At 48.1% G+C, this 21,053-nt stretch overlaps 1 pseudogene; it reads left to right on the top strand.

The window, feature by feature from the left end:
• Positions 1-1,602: 1,602 nt before the first annotated feature.
• Positions 1,603-13,738, top strand: LOC123791153 (5'-AMP-activated protein kinase subunit gamma-1-like; annotated as a pseudogene).
• Positions 13,739-21,053: the final 7,315 nt, after the last annotated feature.

The raw sequence follows: 21,053 nt of genomic DNA, 5'->3' as shown, positions 1-21,053 counted from the left end.
CAAGAGCCTTCCTCCACCACCCAGCTCTGAACTTGGCAAATGATTCACCTGGACACCTACCTGCCTGAGATCAAGAGGGCTTCATCCCAACAGAGCACAGGGCCATGGTGTTCCCTAGAACACCAGGCCTACCAGGAGAGCTCAATTCACGAGCTCTCCAGTGGAGCTCAGCACCGGCCAAAAAATCCCCTGGATATGAGGCTGACCAGGAGCCCTCAGATCATGAGGCCTCCAACTCAGATGAACAGTCACACAAGAATCCCCTGGATACCAGGCTGACTAGGAGCCCTCAGACCACAATCTCAGCAACCCAGCAGAGCACAAGACAATCAGGTCCCCAAAAAAACAGGAGCCCTCAGGCTAGGAGCTCTGCAACACTGTTTGGCACTGGGCAAATGAATCACCTGGACTGTAGACTGAGAAGGAGCCCTCAGAAGATGAGTTATCCAACCCAGCAGAGCATAAGGCAATCAGGTTCCCAGAACACCAGGATTTTCATGAGCCCTCTGACTAAAACCCCTCCAACCAGACCTGGAAGTGGGCAAATGTATTGTCTGGCCAGTCAGCCCAGCTGGAACCTTAAGACCTCAAGGTCTCCAGCTGAGCACCAGGAAAGGAGTCATCTGGACCCTGGGACAAAGAGGGGGGATTTCAAATGCAATAGAGAGCACAGGAACAAAGTCCCCAGAACACCAGGCCCACTGATGCCCTGAGACCATGACTCCCCCAACCCAGCTGCACATGGGGCAAAGGAGTCCCCTGGACACTGGGCTGAGTGGGAGTCCTCTACCTGAGCTCTTCAGGCCATCAAAGTATAGGGGAATTGAGTCCTAACAATGCTGGGACAACCAGGAAACTTCAGACACTCCAACTCAGGTTGGCAGTGGGCAAAGGGCTCACATGGATACCAGGATGACTGGACTTCCTCTGAACGGGCCCACCAATGGAGCAGACAACTGGCAACTGAGTCCCTAGAACATCAGACCCACTGGGAAATCTGGGACCCCAAGGTCTCTGTTTTAGCTTGGCACTGGGCTGAGTCTCTTGGACATCAGGCTGATGAGTTGACTTCTGACTAAAAGACTGCCAACCCAGTACAGCACAGGACAATTGGGTCCCCAGAACACAGGTTGACTGGGAGCCCTTTGGTCATGACTCCTCCAGTGCAGTTCTGCACTGGGCCAAGTCCCTAGAATGCTAGGCTGACTGGAAGCCCTTTAACCAAGGTGATACCAGGGCAATTGAGTCTCCACTGGCCTCAAGTGGACTTCAGCCTGAGGTCCTTGCAGACTGTCATCTGGGTAGCTTTCTTATTTTGGGGAGTTCTCCTCAGGAGAAAAGAATATCATGCCAAAACAGGAGCCATAACAAAAGTTTGAAGAATTCAAAATAGAACACATAGTAGAAGATGAGGTGGGGGGCTGGAGGAAATTGTAGAAGACACCCCAGGCCCTGAGTACAGAGGATCCTTTGGCTGAGTTCCTCCAGATGAAGGAGAGGTGTCCCAGCCTGGAAGAAGAAGTGGAGACCTTAGAAAAACAGGTCAAGTAGTGGGGTGAGAGACAGGCTCAAGTCTGTGAGGTGGAAAGATTCTTTGGGTACATGAACGACTTGCTGGAAGCGTTTTGCCTTCCAGGCAATGTCTTCCACGGGGTGATGTTCCTGCACCCACCCACCCAGGATGGCATAAAAGGGGAGCTTGGAAAAGTGTGGATATCTGTAGGAGTGAAGGTGTGGCATGAGTTTTACTATTTATCAAGGGACTAAATAAATAAGTTAAAGTCATCATTTCAGAATGAATAATTTACAGGAAACAACTCCTGGGTGATTGCGCTGTACAGCCAGGATTACACTCACCACTTCGCCTTAAAAGTAAGTCATTCTTCAGTTGGCAGGCAGGGGCTCCACAGCTCTGAGAAAATGTCAGTGAATTATGCAGAGCTGACCCTGAGCACAACCTTCCTGTCCCCTTCAACACTTTCAGACATCCTGATTTCTAGAAACTAAAGTCAGCTGGTAGGTTCAGCCCCATTCTGATTGGAAGGAAAAAATAAGCTGTATATCCATACATAGGTATTTCTGCAAAAACGAGTTTTGTCCCTAGCCCTACCACTCACGCTGTGGCAAATTTGAGCTTGGACACTGACATGAAGATTCCAACTCTGGCCACCACAGCAAGTATTTCCTGCCTACGTGTTCCTGTGTGATGCAGGCCTTTGGAGAGTCAATGTGTCAAGAAAACGAGGGAACCATGGTGGAGGAACGTCAGAGACATGGGACCATTCCCTGTCTCTGGGTGATTTCCTATGCGGTGGGGTAGGCAGGTACAGACTGGAGTGAGGATCCTGGAGGGTTGGCTCTCTGCTCTGAGCCACAGAAGCACTGCAGAATTTGGGGGAGACCCTCAGATTCCTACTGGCTGCTCCATGTGGAGGGGTGGATGGACAGGGCAAAGCAGGGGAGACAGTACAGGTGGGAACAGGTTCATATGGAAAACTGAGGGTGTATGTGAATATGGAGGGAGGTGACTACCTCTAATAGGCAGAGCTGAGATTCTACCATGCATTGGACAGAAGGACGGAAGAAAGTAAGGTTTCAGCTTCCTCTTCTCCCTGGAGATTGTCTCTTGTACATTTAGGGATGATGTGAGAGCTCAATGCCTTGTGGATACCAATGAGCTGAGGTCTGCCTGTGGCTGTAGTTGAGGTGGTGGAGAGTCTAGAGCCATGGTCCATTGGGGGAACTCAAGGCACTATGCTCATAGCCTGGTATAAACTAATGGGAGCCTTGAAGAAGTTTGTACTTAGAAGGTAAAAATGAGGGGAACTTGGGTGGAGAGAGGTTAGCCTCTCTAAGATGGATGGTGTCTGAGCTTACAGGAGGGCTGCTGCTTTCGGGAGCCAGTGGGGAGCCTGGTGAAGTCCAGGTCACTTGGATTTGAGGGGGAAGTGGATCACTTACGTGATCCCAGAGCTGTGAACTTCCAGTGGTCAACAGCTCAGACCCCTTTACCCCACACTGTTTCTAGCCACATCAGGCTCTTGGAGGTGCTGGAAATTATTCATCCAAGAGTCCCACACAGAACCACAAGTCTTTACTAAGTGTCTGTGCCTTAAAGTATTGTCCCACTGAGAAGGAGTGTGTAGTCCCCTGGACCCAGAGTGGGCCTGCTTTGTTGCTGAGTAAACCATGCACTGAAACCAAATCCAGATGAGACCACTAACAGATGGAGCATCAGGATAGTGGGACCTGGTAGAAGGCCGGGGACTAAAGCCACATCTCGGAGAGACCCATGACCACACATATTGCGAACCTTTCAGATCCTGGATGCTTCACACAGACATGAAGTACGCACTGCCCGAACCCAAATTTCAGCCCATGCTCTGCATGGCAGCAGGGTTTCTGGGGATGACTTGGACGCTGGTGTGCTTGAGTCCCTCATGCAGGTTCTGGGGGCAACCTCCCAGCTTCCGTATCTGCGCCATTGCAGTCTTTTGCAGAGTACTACTCTGCATAACCAGCTCATGTGCGCCACTGGTTCAGGGGCAGAGAAGCCTTCCAGGTAGGGTGCATCCAGGGCACCTCTGGCTGGCTGGCCCTGGGGGATGCAGGAGTAACTTGTGCCCAGATCCCCTCAGGATAAGATGGTGACCATACACAACATGCAGGACACAGCCTCTGGCTTGTTTTGCAGGTAGACTTGGAGGCTGTTGGGGAAGCAGCTCTGAAAGGCAAGATGACTGTGAGGACAGTGCAGACACAGGATGAGACTGGAGAAGTCTTTGTCTTTAGACAGGACAGTCCAGCAGCTGGTAGTCCCCAAATCCCAGGCTTACTTGTTCCTTCTACACAACCCAGGGCGCAGAACAGGAACTTGGGATAAGGTGGGTGGGACAGCAGGTTAATTGTCTTCTCACCCTTTGTAATGAACAAATAGGTATTTTAACTACTCTAGTGCCTGTTTTACGCAAGCTCAACTTCCCCTGCTTGTCACCACCTCTGATCCCTTTCTTCAACCATGTGATAATTTAAGAAACATCTTGGTTAGTTTGTGACCTTTCCAGCTTCAGTTAGGCCTAAGGTCAGGTGGCTGTTACCAGGTGTGGGTGAAACTTGCTGGGCAGGTTAGCCAGCTCACATAGTGGGGACTCCACTGCTGCCTCTGAGCCCTGCTGAGCCCTGCTTCTGGAAGGAAGGGCGCTCACAGCACTGAGAACCAAAGTCAGAGGCTCACACCCCCACAGCCTGGGTGGCCCCTTGGCCCTCATCATTCCTTCACCTACACATCCCCTAACAGAGACAGCCAGGACCTCGTGAGAGATCCAGCACCAGGACCTCGTGAGAGATCCAGCACCAGCAGCAGCAGTATGAGGACAAAGAACTACTAAATGAAAAACTCAGTCCCTTTCATTCAACATCCTGAAAAGCAAATGCTTTACCTGGGGTTATCTTGCAGGGGCGGTGGGCACAGGGTGCAGGTGGTGTGCTGCTGAGACAGAATTAGCTGGATTTCTTGACATTGCCATTTTCTTTTTCAGTTGTCACTGTAATGACAGTGTTTTTGTACACATGGCTTCCATTTACTTTTCCAGAACAGACATTATTATTATTGTACAAATTCTTGACAGCAACAACACATCCTGACGTGTTGAACTGTCATCTTATGACCAGGACACAACCGTCTGAGACAGAGTCCAGGATTTCTGATTACCCTATTCCCTGGCTCCCATGATCCCTCCATGTTATCATCTTATGGAACACAATACACTGACATCACACTGAATGTGAGTTCTCCAGGATGCAGGGAGAGCTTCTCTGACATTGGCACATATGGTGGCCTTTTCTGGCCATAGCTTGAGTTGTTCACACAGACTAACAGTGACGAGGAAAGAATGCCCCACCTGGACACATAGCAGACCAAGGTCACAAGGCCCCCAGGCAGGTCTGGGATGCTGCATTCCCAGAATCTGTCCTGAAGACACACAGATGGTCTCCACTAAATATGCCTGATGTGTCAAGTATCTTAAATTGCCTGTGTGATTGAAGAACAAATCGCAACATCACCTGGCCAGAGATCCACCTTCTCCTGAGGTGAGACAGCAGGGAAGGAGGGAGGCTGTGGGTGGGGCCTGGCCTCACCAGGGAGGGACAGGCAAGGGGTGGGACATTAGTTCCAAATAACCTCCAGGTCTGCAGGTGTCAGAGGGCTCAACTGGCACCTCACTTCCTCCTGCAGGTGCATCTCCACATCAGTCTCCAGGCTGCACCTGGAGGAACAGGGGCAGGTGATGGACATCCACAAGGCCACCTGCAGGTACGTGGAGGAGCCTGGTGTGGGTGGGCCTCACTTCCCCCTGTGGCCCATCCACTTACAAGGTAGGTGCCAGCATTTCTCAGCCCTGGGCTTGCCTCAGTGCTTGCAAGCCCTTCCTCAGCCTCCAGAGTGTGTCATTCCCTGTGACTGGATGAGCACGGGCATCACCATTTCCATCCAGCTGTTTCCTGGACCCTCCACTCTGATCCAGGGCCAACACACCTTCCAGCAGGGGCCATAACCCCGCTCCCCTCCAGCCCCAGTGTTTCCACTTCACTCTGCCGTCACACCAGAAATTACAGGTAATCTTAGATTCCCCAAATCTTTTGGGTAATGGGAAATCTTCATTTCTGGTGATGTTAAAGGATGATTTCAGTCATATATACTGCATATGTGGATGATTTCCAAATAAGATAAAATAAGTTACTGAACACAGGTTTCCCTACTTTTGGCTTCCTCATTACAGATAAACTAAAGAGAAATTTGGGTCTCGTAGTGAATATGTTCTGTGCTTTATTGAAAGATTATACTATGAAGAAGCACATGTTTCTGGGAATTACAAAATATATTCCTAAATTTCCCGATCTAAGGAGTGTTGGTACAGCACACAGTTCACAAGTGTTTACTACTTATTTTGGGCCAGAAGGAAGGATTGAGAATGAATTCTTTTTCTTTTCTTCAGAATTCAGAAACTCAGTATCCTGTTTTGTGATAACTTTTATATACATGAGTTCAATAAGGATATGTTCTCCTTGTGACAGAACACAAATGGAAACATTTGTCACGTAACCAAGTGTTGTACTGGAATATTTAACAGAGGTGCACAGACTCAGATCTGACCGCACAGCTCGAAGGAATAGGTTGACTTGATGAAGCCGTTCCAGCCCTTGGAAATAGCAGCTGACACCTTGTTTGCAAGGTTCCCAGCAGCCTTATCGGGTGAGGGAGGAAGCCCACCAGAAGGGCAAGTGCAAAACCTCAGGATATTTTGGAGACCTCGTGAAGAAGAATGTTAACACAAGTCAATGGGGCTTACAGGCAAAGTCTGATGGAGAGCATTTGGCTGGGATTCTGGCCTTGAGACGCTGTTCAAATTCGTCTGAGATTCCTTATGAAAAGTTTCAGCGTAGCTGGTTTAAAACGGCCTACATAATGAATTGCTATTCTTGCTGCACTTATGTAAATAACCAGGCAAAGCATGTTGAAACTAGGCTTATACTGAAATGGAATTGGTTTCAATTTGGCTATGCTTGGAATTTAGGTGATTAATTTAGGTTTCAGTATTTCCCATTTTAATTGTTATAATCAAGCAAATATTGGGAAATAGTCTTTTATATGCACAAAGCTTTCCACATTTCTAAAAGAGAAAATCATCAATTGATAGAGACTGGCAGAGAAGAACTGGATAGAGCAGAGGTCCTCAGCCCTGACATGTAGTCTGGATGTGACAGGGAATGGAATTGTTACTGTGGAGGGACATTTGAGACCTTTAAACTATGTGTGTGGGTGATAAATTTGGAGAGAAATTTATGTTTTACCACATAATTTTGTGGGTTTTATATTGTAACCCTGTTCACTGAAAATACATTAGCTTTTTTGTTTGTTTCAGAGATAAGTTTAGTGATTCATCAGTTGCATAGAACACCCAGTGCTCATTATGTCACCTGCCTCCTTAATGCCCATTACCCAGTTACCCCTCCCTTTACCTACACCCCTCCACCAACCTCTCAGTTTGTTTCCTAGGCTTAAGAGTCTCTTATGGTTTCTCTCGCTCCCTAATTTCCTATTTTAATTTTTCTCTCTTCCCATTTGTTTACTCTTTTTGTTTCTTAATTTCCACATATGAGTGAAATCATAGGATAATTTCATTTCTCTCATTGACTTATTTCATTTAACATAAAAATCTCCAGTTCCATCCACATGTTTACAAGTGACAAGATTTCATTATTTTTGATGGCTGAGTAATATTTCATTGTCTTTATAGACCACATCTTCTTTATCCATTGATCTGTCAATGGGTATCTGGGCTCTTTACATAGTTTGGCTCTTGTGGACATTGTCATTGTAAATGTTGGGGTGCATGTGACCCTCAAATCATTATATTTGTATCCTTTGGATAAATACCTAGTAGTGCAATTGCTTGGTCATAGGGTAGCTCTATTTTTAAGTTTTTGAGGAACCTCCATACAGTTTTCCAGAGTGACTGCACCAGTTTGCATTCCCACCAACAGTGTAAGAGGGTTCTCCTTTCTCTGTATCCTCACCAACATCCGTTGTTTCATAAGTTGTTAATTTTAGTAATTCTGAGTGGTGTGAAGAAGAATCTCATTGTGGTTTTGATCAGTATTTCCTTGATGATGTGTGATGAGCATCTTTTCACGTGTCTGTTAGCCATCTGTGTGTCTTCTTTAGAGAAATTTCTGCTCATGTCTATTTAGATGTGCCCTTTCTGGGTTGACCCATTCTACTTGTGATTTTAGCATAGCAGCTACCCAGGCAGTGAATGTCCTCACCATGGACTCTGATATGTCAGCATCACAGGGTAGATTGTGCTGCAAGACCTGAGAGTTGATTTTTTTTTCATTTTTTTTGACACCATTCAAGATGCTGACTTAAGCTTTGATGGCTAAGGTGTCCACCCCAAAGAGAGCAGTCTCCAGTAAACACATTGCTGGCCAATCAAAGAGAACTCCAGGCCACCTAGCCACCCTGAGGCTCCTTTGTTTTAGAGAATCTGGGTGGATTTTGACACCTGACCTTTTGGGCCACTTGATTTTCTCTTCCTGTGCTTGGAATTCTTGCACTTACATTTAAATTCACCAATAAAGAGTGAGCCCTGAAATGCTCGGCCCCCACCAACCACCCAAAGAACAGCAGAAGCACAGCCCCAGGTGTTGTGTCATTTCCAGGTCTTGCAAGTAATACGCCTGTATTTTCCCAACGTCTTCTGGTGGCTGTTGTTACAGGGCACCATGAAATCCTAGTAGGAAGCACAAGGGTGGTTCCTGACAGGCAGAGAAGGCACGGGAGGGGATGGGGTGCCATCTGGGAACCTCCCCCGCACATTTGCAAATGGAACGCCCAGTCCCTCTAGTGCTGAGGCCCCCAGCAGGCAGACCATCTTCTTGGAGTCCCCCCCCCCGTCCCTGCCCCAGTCTGCCTACAGCCCACCCCAGGGCCCTGTGCTCAGAACCGGCTCTCAGATGGAGCAGCTGTGGGATCCAGGCTCCTTCCATCAGCAGGGAAAACCCTAGCAGAGCTTCATAATGAGTGTGCCCAAATGGTTCTCAGAAAACAGAACCTTTGAGTGTCAGGTCACCTTCCCCACTTCCTATTTCTCACCTTTTAGAAAGGAAGCCTGGGCTACAGAAGAGAGGGACCTAGGCTCTACCACAGAGGGGACAAGATTGGAGCCTGGGTGAGGGCTACTGGGTCCAAGATGGCAGCTCTGGGAGGAGGGCAGAAGGTAAGGGTTGAGAGCTGCCTGGTGACTGGCCACATGAGCAAAATCACAGCTGAGAGCCATCTGATGACTGGCCAGGGAAAGTGGGGCAGTCATAGCTGCCTGGCGATTAGGCAGGAAGAGCGGGGTGGAGACAGCTGCCTTGTGATTGGTGATGGAGAGTGGTCCAGGGACAGCCATCTGGTGACTGGCCAGGGATGCTGTGGTGACTTAGGGGTCCTGGTGCAGGCAATTACAAAGCAAGGTGCTCAGTGCTGCAATGGGGAGAGAGGATCATCTCTGCTCCCATCCCCATGCCACTGGCACCTGACGGCACACGCAGCTAGGACCAGTTCCCAACCTCATTCACAAAGGCATGCATGCCATCCCATCTCCCTTCTCTAATCCATGGTTTTCAAACCAGACTCCTTGCTCAGCAGAGGGAGACTTGTGATCCACATTGAGAGCCACCAACACCTCTATGCCCCTGCAGATGCTCCACACAGCACTTCCAAGAGTGAGCCCTGAAGATGCATACAGTGCACTGGACTCATAAACCTCCCACTACTCCTGGCAACCCACTGTTGGGTTCAGCCAATGTTCTTGGCTCCCAAATGGTTCCCCTATTGCCAAACAGGGAAGAACTGGCCCCCAGGCGCTGAGCACAGAGGAGTCCTAGGTTGATCTCCTCCAGCTTGAGGAGAAGTCCTCCCTACTGAAGGGGGAGGTGGAGTTGGAGCTGTCAGGGGCGGGCTGAGGTCCCTGAGCTTTAAAGCTTTTTTGTCCAAAGTCAGGACTTCCTGGAAGGTTTTGCCTTCCAGGCCACATGTTCAAAGGGGAGAGTTCACCACACATGCCCACCCCAGGAAGATGTAATGTAATAAACTTAGCTGGTGTGTGGTTCACCTCCTGGAGTGGGGATGGCATGAGCTTCAGGATGTCTGTCAGCTTTAAATAAATAGTTGTGTTGAAAAGCAAAAGAAGAGTTTCAGGGTGTTTGTGATGCACAGCTCAGCAGCATGGTCACCATGGCACCACACTAGTCACTGCATTCTCCAGATGGTGGGCAGGGGTCTCCAAGGCTTTGAGAATGTGGTGGTGAACCATAGGGAGCTGACAGCACAACCTGCCCATCCTAGTCAACACTGTTCACACACAGTGACTCTTCTACGTCTCAAGGCCAGCCACTGAGGTGGGTGCCACTCTGATAAAAAGGAAAAGGAAAGCAGAGTGCATACATGCAGGTATTTCTGCAAAGACCATTTCTGACCCAAGACCTCACAGACTTTGTAGCAAAACTTGGATCCAAATACGGGCCATTTAATGTCTCTGTTTATAAGAACATTCACAGTCCGTTGGCCAAAGCAAGTCGTACAGCCAAGCCCATTCATAAAAAAAGTAAATGTGGTCCATTGGGAGGGCTATGGCCAGAAGGGAAGATGAAAGAACAAGGATAAATAATACAATTTACGTTACTTTCCGCACTTATGATCCCCTAAACAGAATGATCTTTATTCTGTTTCCAGTGCCCAGCAGCATGCCTATCATTACGAAATGTAGCCAAGAAGCTTAAAGGAATGAGTATGACCAGCTTTTTCTAAACATGGTTATGGTTCTAATTCTTTTCTCCTGCTGCCAGATGGATGGAAACTTTCCTCAGGATGTGATGCTCAAAATCCACAGATGTACCTTAGTTAAACCTACACTACTCAACCACTAAGACCCTCCTAGGCCCTCCACTGGAATGTTCTCCAAAATCCAACCAGCAGCAGTGGATTTCTTTTTTTTTTTTAAGATTATTTATTTATTTATTTCACAGAGATAGACAGCCAGCGAGAGAGGGAACACAAGCAGGGGGAGTGGGAGAGGAAGAACCAGGCTCCCAGCGGAGGAGCCCAATGTGGGACTCGATCCCGGAACGCCGGGATAACGCCCTGAGCCGAAGGCAGACACCTAACAACTGCGCTACCCAGGCACCCCCAGCAGTGAATTTCTAAAACCCTTGGGAGGACTGTCCCAGTGGCTCAGCATTTCCCTTGGCTGCTAAGTATTCATGATCCTTGATGGATTCTGTTGTTAGCCTCCCCTGGAGGAGGATTTATAGAGGTGGCTTGGGCCAGGCACTTGCACGTCTCAGTTGACTAGGTGGAGAGAAAGCAAGCAAGTGGTAAGGGTAAAGTTGCCAGAGTGACCTGTGAGGTGCCAAGCCCAGGAGCAGGGTGGGTCTTCCCATACTGTGCTTAGAAATTTCAGACATCAAGAGAGGGAGGAGCAGTTTTCCAAACAAGGATATTTGTTTTGGAGAGCACAGTGTTGGACGAGAGGAGGGAGAAATATTTAATGAGCACCTACTGTGTGCCAGGCACCTTAGACATGTAAGGCTATTGGATCTTGTAAGAAAAAAAAAAAGTCTTGTCTTACAGTCAGGAAATGGAGATGGATAGTCTGAGAAGTGAAACAACTTGAGCAAGTTTATAAAGATAAGAGTCCAAGATGGGGACCTAACTCACCTCACCTAAGGTGAGAACTGGACTCACTTCCTCCATGGACACATCAAGTCTACACCTATTTATAGAGCAGATACTCCTGAAGAAGAACTGAGAGCCGACTGAACAGCTTCTGCACAATACATGACAGAGACACCCTCACCATCCTACCAACTGCAGTGAGAGGGATAGTTTTGGGGGCTGGAAGCTGATCTGTCTGCCCTGGGCCACAGAAAACATGCTGCAGTTTAAAGGGCAACTAGGATATGAAGGACCCATCCTTCAAGACCCCCCAAATGAGGAGGGGATGGTGCAGGATCTCTTTCTGTGCTGAGGTGCTGTCAAGAGCCATGGTTCTGATTCCCCTCCACCTTGATAACATGGACAGAAGCAGGGTCTGAGTGCCCCAGCCAGCTTACTACCTTGCTGAGCCCTGGGTCCCCAGGCCACTCAACCCCAGCTGTGCCAAGAAGGCTGCCCCCGCATGGCACACACTGGAACATCCCGGGTCAGCATCCTTGACAGCTCCAGATATCACACTGAGCAGACACAGGTGGTAAGGACCCCAGAACACTCCAGGCTTGCAGACCAGCTTGCTGGGCACCCCCACATGGAGGGCCACATGACCTTGACTGCTTCAGCTGCAGCTTCCCTGACAAGGAGCCCGCTATGTGGAAAGCCCAGGAACCCCCAGCCTGCACTCTGTCAGGACGCTCACAGGGCTGAAGACCCCAGGACACCCCAGCGTTCACCCACTTGAGCTTCAGGCATCCTGCTAGGAGATCCTGTGCGCAGAGAAACCCCACCAATCCTGAATCCACTTCAGCTGCTGCTACCCTCTCGAAGTGCCTTCTCTAAAGAGAGCCCTGGGACTCTCCACCCCACACCCATTTCAGCTATAGCTGTCCTGCTAGGGTACCCCCTGTGCAGAGCACCCCAGAAAACCTCTGCTCCTGATTGTGTCCACTCCAGCCACCCTGCCAGGGGGCCCTCTGCACAGAGAACCCTGTGACACCAGCTTGTATCCACTTCAGTTTCAGCTAAACTGCCCAGGTGCCCTCAGTGTGAAGATGCATGCATCACTACGTTTATTGTACCATGACTTACAGTAGCCAAGGTGTGGAAACAGCCCAGGTATCCACCAGAGAGGAATTGATAAGGGCTGTCCATCAGCCTAAACACCACCTCCCTGCTTGCCTAGCCAGGAGTCCCTGTCTATTCCCCCAGATCTCCCTCACTCTGCCTGCACCTCCCAGAGGGTTCCAACCCATAACCCAGTGCCTACTCACCCCAGGGCCTCTCCAGGACCTTCATAATCGCACACCCCACCACACCCCCACAAACTATCAGCAACCCTAGGGCCCCCGCACTCCACCCACACCCTGAAGAGTCCCAGCCCACACCGTGATGCCTCTGCACCCCTGGCCAGACAAACTCCCAGAAGTGCCTGCAAATCCTGGTCCTCTGCCTCTTTGGTAGCAGTGGGCTGCATCCCCTGGACCAGGAAGCCAGCATGTGGGAGAAATTCCAGTTGGAAGAGGAAGCACAAGACTCAGAACGTGGGTTTTCATGCACTGAGGTAACACAAGGATCGCCACCTCTTTCCAACTCTTCAATGCGTGTCGTTGCTGATACTACAAGTTAGAAAGCCTCTGTGCCTTAGCAGCAGTGGTGTTCCAGCAGCGCCACTGTGGGAGAGGACAAAACAAAGTTTTGTAGGAATGCTAACAATAACAGAGTTCATAAATACACCACAGACATGGCATAAGTCAACCCTGGTACACATTTATGAATTAGAGGCACATAAGATTGAAACAAGGAGGGAACTTCATCCCCAAGAAACACATAAGCCTTCAGGGAATATAGCTCCAGATGCAAACGTCTTCCATGCTGTACACTCACTGATCACAAATGAAATCCACTCATTGCCAGTTATTGATCCTATCAGTTGACTGCAGTTTATACACTTACCCACAAAAGAATCCTCACGTTCCTCCAGCATTTTATATCTGAATTGACAAAGCCTGCCTTCATGAAGGAGAACCTGGATATTCTTGCATTTGGGACCCACCACAACATCCCTTCATCCACAAGGAGACCATCAGTACAGCCTTCAATGTCTTTGTAGAAAGACAGCTGCTGGCCTTCCCTGTGGTGCACGAGTCAGAAGTTGTGGATATTTATTCCAAGTCTGATATAATTAAGCTTGCTGCTGAGAAATCGTTCAGCAACCTAGATATCACAGTGACCCAGGCCCTCAGCACCGCTCACAGAGTCTTGAGGGTGTTGTGAAGTATTGTAAGCTGGAAATCCTGGACAGATTAGCGTGGGCTGACCTCTGGGCTGCTGGTCACAAGTGAAGCAGATAGCATCGTGGGAGTCATTTCCCTGTCAGACGTGTGGTAAGCCCTGATACTCATGCCTGCAGGTGCCAAGCAGAAGGAGACAGAAGCAGAATGGCCACTGTGCATGGAGAAGCCCTTGGAGAAAATGTGAACAAGGATTCTGGGTCAGGATTTGCCTCCTGAACACTGACCATGATAGAAGATGGTGAAATGGCTACGAATGTGTATCAGGGTTTAGTGATGGGTATTTTTTCCAGTGATGGTGAGACCGAACATAAGACGATTCAGGCTTGCATTAGAAGACTGTTTTCAGATCTTTGAATAATTTCAGATGCTATATATATTATCAAAGTGCACTGTGTCCTGAAATTCTTATTATTTTTCACCGCAAAGAATTCACTGGTGTGTAACAGGTAAAACGGCATAAGGAGAAAGCATGGCCTATTCATACCTTGTGCCTTCTATTAACACACGGGGTATTTCATCACTGTGCTCCATGGCAACTGGAGCCAAATGGTGCCAAGGTGTGAACGTCTTTGAACCTTTCTCGAACCAGTTTGTTTTCCTTAAATTTGTGGAACAGCTATAATTTGAATATAAATATTTTGATTGTGAAAGATAAGGACAATTTTATGTTTAGTGTGCGTTGTGATCTATAATGTAAACAAGACTACCACAGCTTTATTTATTTTTACTCACTGCAATATTTTACACATTGGAGGGTAAACTTCACCAAGCCATTAATAAACTTCTGGTTGTTATTGTAAATGACAACTTCCTCATTTATGTTTGGATCTGGAAAGACAGGACTTCTAATACAGCCACTGTTAGAATTTAAAAGCTGTAATTTCCATAGCATGTGTGGAGACCGGATCTGCTAGGCTGGAAACAGACAGCCATTATTCGGAAAGAAAGTGCTGGGAATATGTCAACTTTCTTCTCATGTATAGACATGTAAAATCATAATGTCCGTACAACTGCTGATGGATTGTTGTTGCCAAGTGTTATGGCATATGCAGTATTGTCATGTGGTTGAAGAGAAACAATGTTACCTAATGTTATTCCTCTGAACATGTCCACACTCTACATATATACGAGCACAGTGTGATTTTTTTTTTGTCAAATTCGAAAATTGAAATAAATCTTACTGTCTACAGCAAATAGATGAATGGATAAAGAACAGGTGGTATATATACACAATGGAAAATTACTCAGCCATAAAAAAGATGATATGTTGCCATTTGGAACAACATAGATGGACCCAGATGGTATAAACTTAACTGAAATAGGTCAGACAGAGAAAGACAAATACCATAGGAGTTCAGTCCTATGTGGAATCTGAATAACAAAATAAATGAATAAACAAACTATCAAAAAGCAGAAGCAGAGCTATAAATACAAAGAACAAAGTAATGGTTGCCCGAAAGGAGGTGAGGGGGATATGGGAGTGGGACACACAATCTTCCCATTATGGGATGAATAAGTCACGGGGCCGAAAGGCACAGCATAGGGAATATGGTCAATGTTATTGTAATAAGTGTCTCTGGTGACCTATGGTAACTAAACTTGGGGTGAGTGTAGCATAAGGTAAAACCTTGTCCAATCACACTAAAATAATATTGGGTATCAACGATGCTTCCATTAAAAAAAAATGAGTCAGAAACTATATGTATATAACAGAATTGGGTTTGTCTGAGAGTGACAAAAACCCAAATGCAATCCAGCTGGAATTAGCCTCACTCAGCCTGACTAGGGGCAGTAGGTAACTCTGGACTCTTGGGGATGCCCCGCTCTTTACTTCAGTGATAATTTTACTTCCGGTTCCCTTCTTTTCTGATTTCTGTTTCAGCTTCCTTTGCCAATTTTTTCCTCTGTGTCCCATTGGTTGGTGTTCATTTCTAGGCCACATGCTCTTCTCTTCATTGTCCTCATGGGGAAACCCAACTATCTCCCTGCTTCAGAGAGCATCCCTCTGCTCCTTACTCTTCTCTCCTCTGAGCCCAGAGCCTGTGTATCTATTCGGTGAGAAGACAGATCCATCTGACCTCACACTTTCAGCAAATAATTAATGGGAGCTTACTGTGTGCCAGTGGGGAACAAATACAGAAGGTTCCTGAACACATCCCCTGTTTTTTTACATTCATTTGAGAGGTACAATTTAGTAATGCATTGTCGCGTATAACACCTAGTGCACTTTCCATTAAGTGCCCTCCTTAATGGCCATCACGCAGTCACCCCATGTCCCAGTCACTTCCACTCCAGCAACCCTCAGTTTGTTCCCTACAGCTGAGAGTGTCTTATGGGTTACCTCCCTCTCTGTTTTCATCTTACTTTGTCTTGTCGTCCCCTATGTTCATCAGTTTTGTTTCTTAAATTACAGATATGAGAGAAATCATACAGTATTTGTCTTTCTCTGACTGATTTATTTCACTTAGCATAAAACCCTCTAGTTACATCCACATCATTGCAAATTGCAAGAATGCATTCCCTTTGGTGACTGAATAATATTCCACTAAATGTCTATACCACTTTTCTTTCTCTAGACTTCCAAAAGATCTGTATTTGTACCCCATTGCTTAGAATACATTGTGGTAGCCTCCTCAAGCAGATCCCTCCCTCTGCTGTATCCTCAGCTGTATCGCACCTGCCTCAAGTCTCCACACATCCTACCTTCCAAACGGTGGTCGCTTTCCTACACGTAGCCTTGCACCATTTATACTCTCAGATCTCTGATTTCGTGGATGTTCAGAATGATCCGATATGTATGCAGTTGTATTCCAGGCAGGAGACAAACTTAACTCCTCCCTCCTGTACTTTCTGATTGGATCTGGACATGAAGACTGTGAACTTGCTGACAGGCTGGATTCTGTTGTCCCCCTTCTGTGAGGCTGAATGTCATTTTGGAAACAGGTTATGACTTGTGACACAGCTTCATCCTTCCCAGGTTTAGGTTTATTGTGGGAAGATGTACCAAACATAATGCCTACAATCTTCTACACTTATATTTAAGCTCTGATGGATGATGTGAGAGTAGCATTTGCTCTAGTGACATGTTGTGTGACTTACCACACAAGTGTGACCTTTCATGGGGTCTAATGGCCCATGTTTTCTTTAACATCGGTGTCAGTGTTTTAGTGAATGGTGACTCTGAGTGACACCTTTAGCTTTGTATTGGTTGAGTTTTTCAGGCTCAACATGACCTTCAATATAAATACAACCTAAAGGTTAATTCTTAATCTTGAAGGAAAGTTTACCTGTTTTGTTTTTTTTAAAACATGGTTTCCAGGCAATGATGTCATGAGGGTCATTGAGATAGCCATCAGTCATTGGCCAGCTGAACTGCCTGGTGATTAGCCACCCAAAAGAGGCCAATTGGAGAAAACCCTGATGATTGGCCAGGGCATGGTGGTCACATCACAAGAAGGCATTGTGATGCCCCAGGGCTGTTATGAAAGTACAGCAACAGCTGAGGCTGCACTGAGGAGAGAGATGGCACTTCAGCCACAGCCCTTCCTGCTATTCATTGCGTTCTTTGCCCTGTTCTCTGCTCCTGCCCATGGCAAGCTCCCTGCCCACACCTCCTGCCCTTGGCCTCTCGCCAACTCTCTGCACTCCACCTTCATGTTTGCACCTACCTTTGTGCTGCTCTGTGGTCCTGAGAGTCCTCGAACCCACACTTGGCAGCTCCTGGACCCATTTCCCACTATGAGGATAGCCCGGCTGCTCAAAAACACATTCCCATTTGGCACATGGGAGTGGGCCTTCAAAAATCATAGTACTGTGGATTCTCAGACACATGGGCCCCACACCTGTGGGGTCACAACCAGGCTCAGTACAGGAAAGCTGAGTCCACATCCTGAGGGAGTACTGGGCACACTACTACTCTCGAGCCTTCTAAACCAGCTGAGCATGGGGCATATGAATGCCCTGAACATTCAGCCAACCCAGATGTGCACAATGTGTACAATGCCTCCAGATACCTAGCAGAGAGTGAATGCTAGGAAACAAGTAAGTACTGGGAGAGGGAATCATCACATCGCTGGACATAGTGTGAGTCCTTAGAACACAAGTCCTCAGACCACAAGCTATCTGAGCCAGCTCAGCAGCAGACAAACTAATCCCCCAGACACCTGGCCAACCAGTAGCCCAAACACAGAACACAGCATAACATACAGAAATTCAGTCCCCAAAGCAGAGCACCCACCAGGAACCCAAAGACTGGGAGCCTTCTGAACTGATTTGACACTGGGTAGGTGAGTCACACAGACACTTGGTGGATAAAGAATCCTCATGCCACAAGATGGCCAGTCCAGTGAAGCACAAGGCAGGTGATTCCAGAGAACACCAGGCTTGCCATGTGCAAAGAAGCCATGAGTCCTGCATCCCAGGTCAGTATTGGAAAAATGATTGACCTGAACAGAAGCATTACCATGTGCCCTTGGACCTGGAGTGCAAAAACTCAGCTCTCACTAGGCCAAGCATGTGTCTGGACAGCAGGATCACCAGGTGCCCTTGGACCTGGAGCCCAAGAAAGGAGCCCTGGTGTAGGCCAAGCAGACACATTGACAGTTGGATTACTGTGTGCCCTTGGAACTGGAGACCAACCAGACACATTGACAGTTGGATTACTGTGTGCCCTTGGAACTGGAGACCAACCACGAATATCTGGTCCAGGTTAAGGATGAACCTGTACCAAGTGCTCATCACCGGATCTGGAGACCTACAACTTGGCTCTCTACTAGGCAAAGCAGGTACCTTGACAGCAGGTTCACCATGTGCCCTTTTACCTGGAGACCAACAGCACAGCTCTGCACTAGGCCAACCAGGCACCTGGAAAACAAGCACACCATGTGTCTTTGGACCTGGCAACCAATAACTCAGCTCTGTGCTAGGCCAAGCCTGTACCTAGACAGCAGGCATATCGGGTGCCTTCGGGCCCAAACACCAACAATCAGCTCTCTGTTAGGTCAAGCAGGAACTTGGGTGACAGGCTTATCATGTGCCCTTGGACCTGGAGCCCAAAAAAGGAATTCTGGGTTAGGCTAAGCAATACCCTGACAATGGGATCACCACATACTCCTGGATCTGGATACCAGCAACATAGCTCTGTGCTAGGCCTAGAGGGCTCCTGGATAGTAGGCTCACCACGAATCCTTTGACATCAGTAACAACAATTTGGCACTGGACCAGGCCAAGCAGGCACCTGGAAAGTGGGCTCACCATGCATGCATTGAATTGGAGATGAACAATGCAATTCTGCTCTAGGCTAAACAGGCACCTGGACAGCTGGCTCACCATGCTCCCTGGGACCGAAAGACCAACAACTCAGCTCTGTGCTAGGCCAAGCAGGTACCTGGACAGTATTCTCATCAGGTGCCCTTGGGCCTGGAGACTAACAATGCAGCTTTGCACCTGGCCAAGCCTTCCCCTGGACAGAGAGTTCACCGTGTGCCCTTGGACATTTATCCTTCCTCTCCCCCAGAGCACAGAGCACTCAAACAGAGGTCTTGCCGGTGGGTGTCAGATTATGAGACCTCCAAACCTGCTCAGCATTGCACCAGTGTGTCCACGGGACCAGTGGCCACCTGGGAGCCTTCAAACCACGAGCCCTCCATCACAGCTTAACACTGGGCTAAAAAGCCACTGGAACACCAGCCTGACCCAAAACCCTCTGACTGGGTGCCTTTCAACTCTTCAGAGAAGTGAACATTCCAGTCCCTTCTCACTTCAGATTTACTTTAGCCTGAGTTCTTGTGGCTTGCTATCTGTGCATTATGCATTTTGTGGGGGAGGGGGGTTCTCAGAAGAAAATGACACCATGCCCTAGGAAATGAAACAGTCCAGTGGTTTGAAGACTTTGTATGAAAACTCAGGGCAGGAAATGAGGGGGTGGGTGGGAGGAATTTGTAGAGGAGACCCAGGCCCTGAGCACTGTGGAATCATTGTCTGAGAACCTCCAGTTGAAGGAGAGGTATTCCAACCTTAAGGGAGGTGTGGAGGCCTTAAAATAAGAAGCCATGCAGTGCAGTGAGAGGCAGGCTCAGGTCCATGACGTGGAGAGGTTATTCATTCAAATGAAGACCTTCCCAGAAGTGTCTGCACTAATTAAATAATTTAAATGATCATTTCTGAGTAAGTTACGAGAAACAACCCCTGGGTGATTGTGATGTGCAGCTTGACTTACAGTCACTACTGTCCCCTGTGAGTCCTCACATTCTCCTGATGCTGGCCAGGGGTCTCCATGGTTCTGAGAAAGTGTTGGCAAAGCATGCAGAGCTGACACTGAGCACAACCTGCCTGTCCCCATCAAATGATCAGAAATACTTACTTCTAGAACCCAACCAAAACTGAGATCAGCACCATTATGATTAGAAGGAAAAGAGAAGCAGTATGTCTGTACACAAGTAATTCTGCATAAAGCATTTCTACTTGATTCCTCCCAGCAAATTGTGGGCTAAATTTTAGGTTGGAATCTGATGCTATGGCTTCAAACTGTGGCCACGGCAGCAGGTGTTCCTCCACGACAGGTACTTGTGTGATGCAGTCCTTGGAAGAGCAAATGTGACAAGGCCAGGGAACCAGGGTGAGGGAGTGCAGAGGCATGGGACCATTCCCTGTCTCTGGGTGAGGAGGTGTGGGGTCAGGACTGTAGGCAGAATGGTGTGAGGGTCCAGGATGCGGGGCTCTGTTCTGACCAAAGAAACGCTGCAGGAATTGGGGGAGACATGTGGGATTCACATAGGGTGCTTCATGTGCCTGGGTATTTGCACAGAGTAAGGCACAGTGTGAGAGCTGAGGACAGGTGCATCTTGGAGACTGTAGGATCTGCTTGAGCATGAAGGAAAGGGGACACTTCCAAGATTCTATGATAAATTGGATATTGGGGGTCAGAAGGGAGTTGGAAGGTGAGGTTCCAGGCTGGTGCCTCCTGGGAAGTGTTCCTTCTTAGCTCCAGGGATGTGGGCTGGAAGCTGAGGTGAAGTGCAAATCCCAGTGAGCTGGGGCCCACCTGTGTCTCCAGCTGAGGTGGTAGGGGAAGTGCCTAGAGCTGTGGTGACTTTGGTTTGCTGGTGTTTGTATGAGAAGGAGGCAGGAGATGGCAGTGTTGGTTAGGGGATCTACAAAGGTGTGGGACAGATGCTGTCCGGAAGAGAGAGGGAAGAAAGGAGGATAGCCTGTGAGCTAGGTCCTTGTCTTGGCCTTTCCTCCCCAAAGGCAAAACATCAGCTTTGGGAGGACAGCAGTGTGGGAGCTGCCTTTGTCCCTTATCTGGCCTTCTCTGCTCCTTCGGGCTACAGGGTGTCACAGCACAGCCCCTGCCAAATCACAGACCAGCACCAGACCCCTCCTGCCTCCTTCACTGCTGCTTGACTCCCACACGTTAGGGTCCTGGGGCCTTTAGGGATGTTAGGAGATTCAGTTAGTCAGAGTGGGACCACTAGTCTTAAGGAACTATTCTGAGGTGT

The sequence above is a fragment of the Ursus americanus genome, chromosome 5 (genome assembly GCF_024610735.1).
Source record: "Ursus americanus isolate L20-20 chromosome 5, mUrsAme1.1.p, whole genome shotgun sequence".
Lineage (NCBI taxonomy): Eukaryota > Metazoa > Chordata > Mammalia > Carnivora > Ursidae > Ursus > Ursus americanus.
This window is presented reverse-complemented; position numbering and strand designations above follow the sequence as displayed.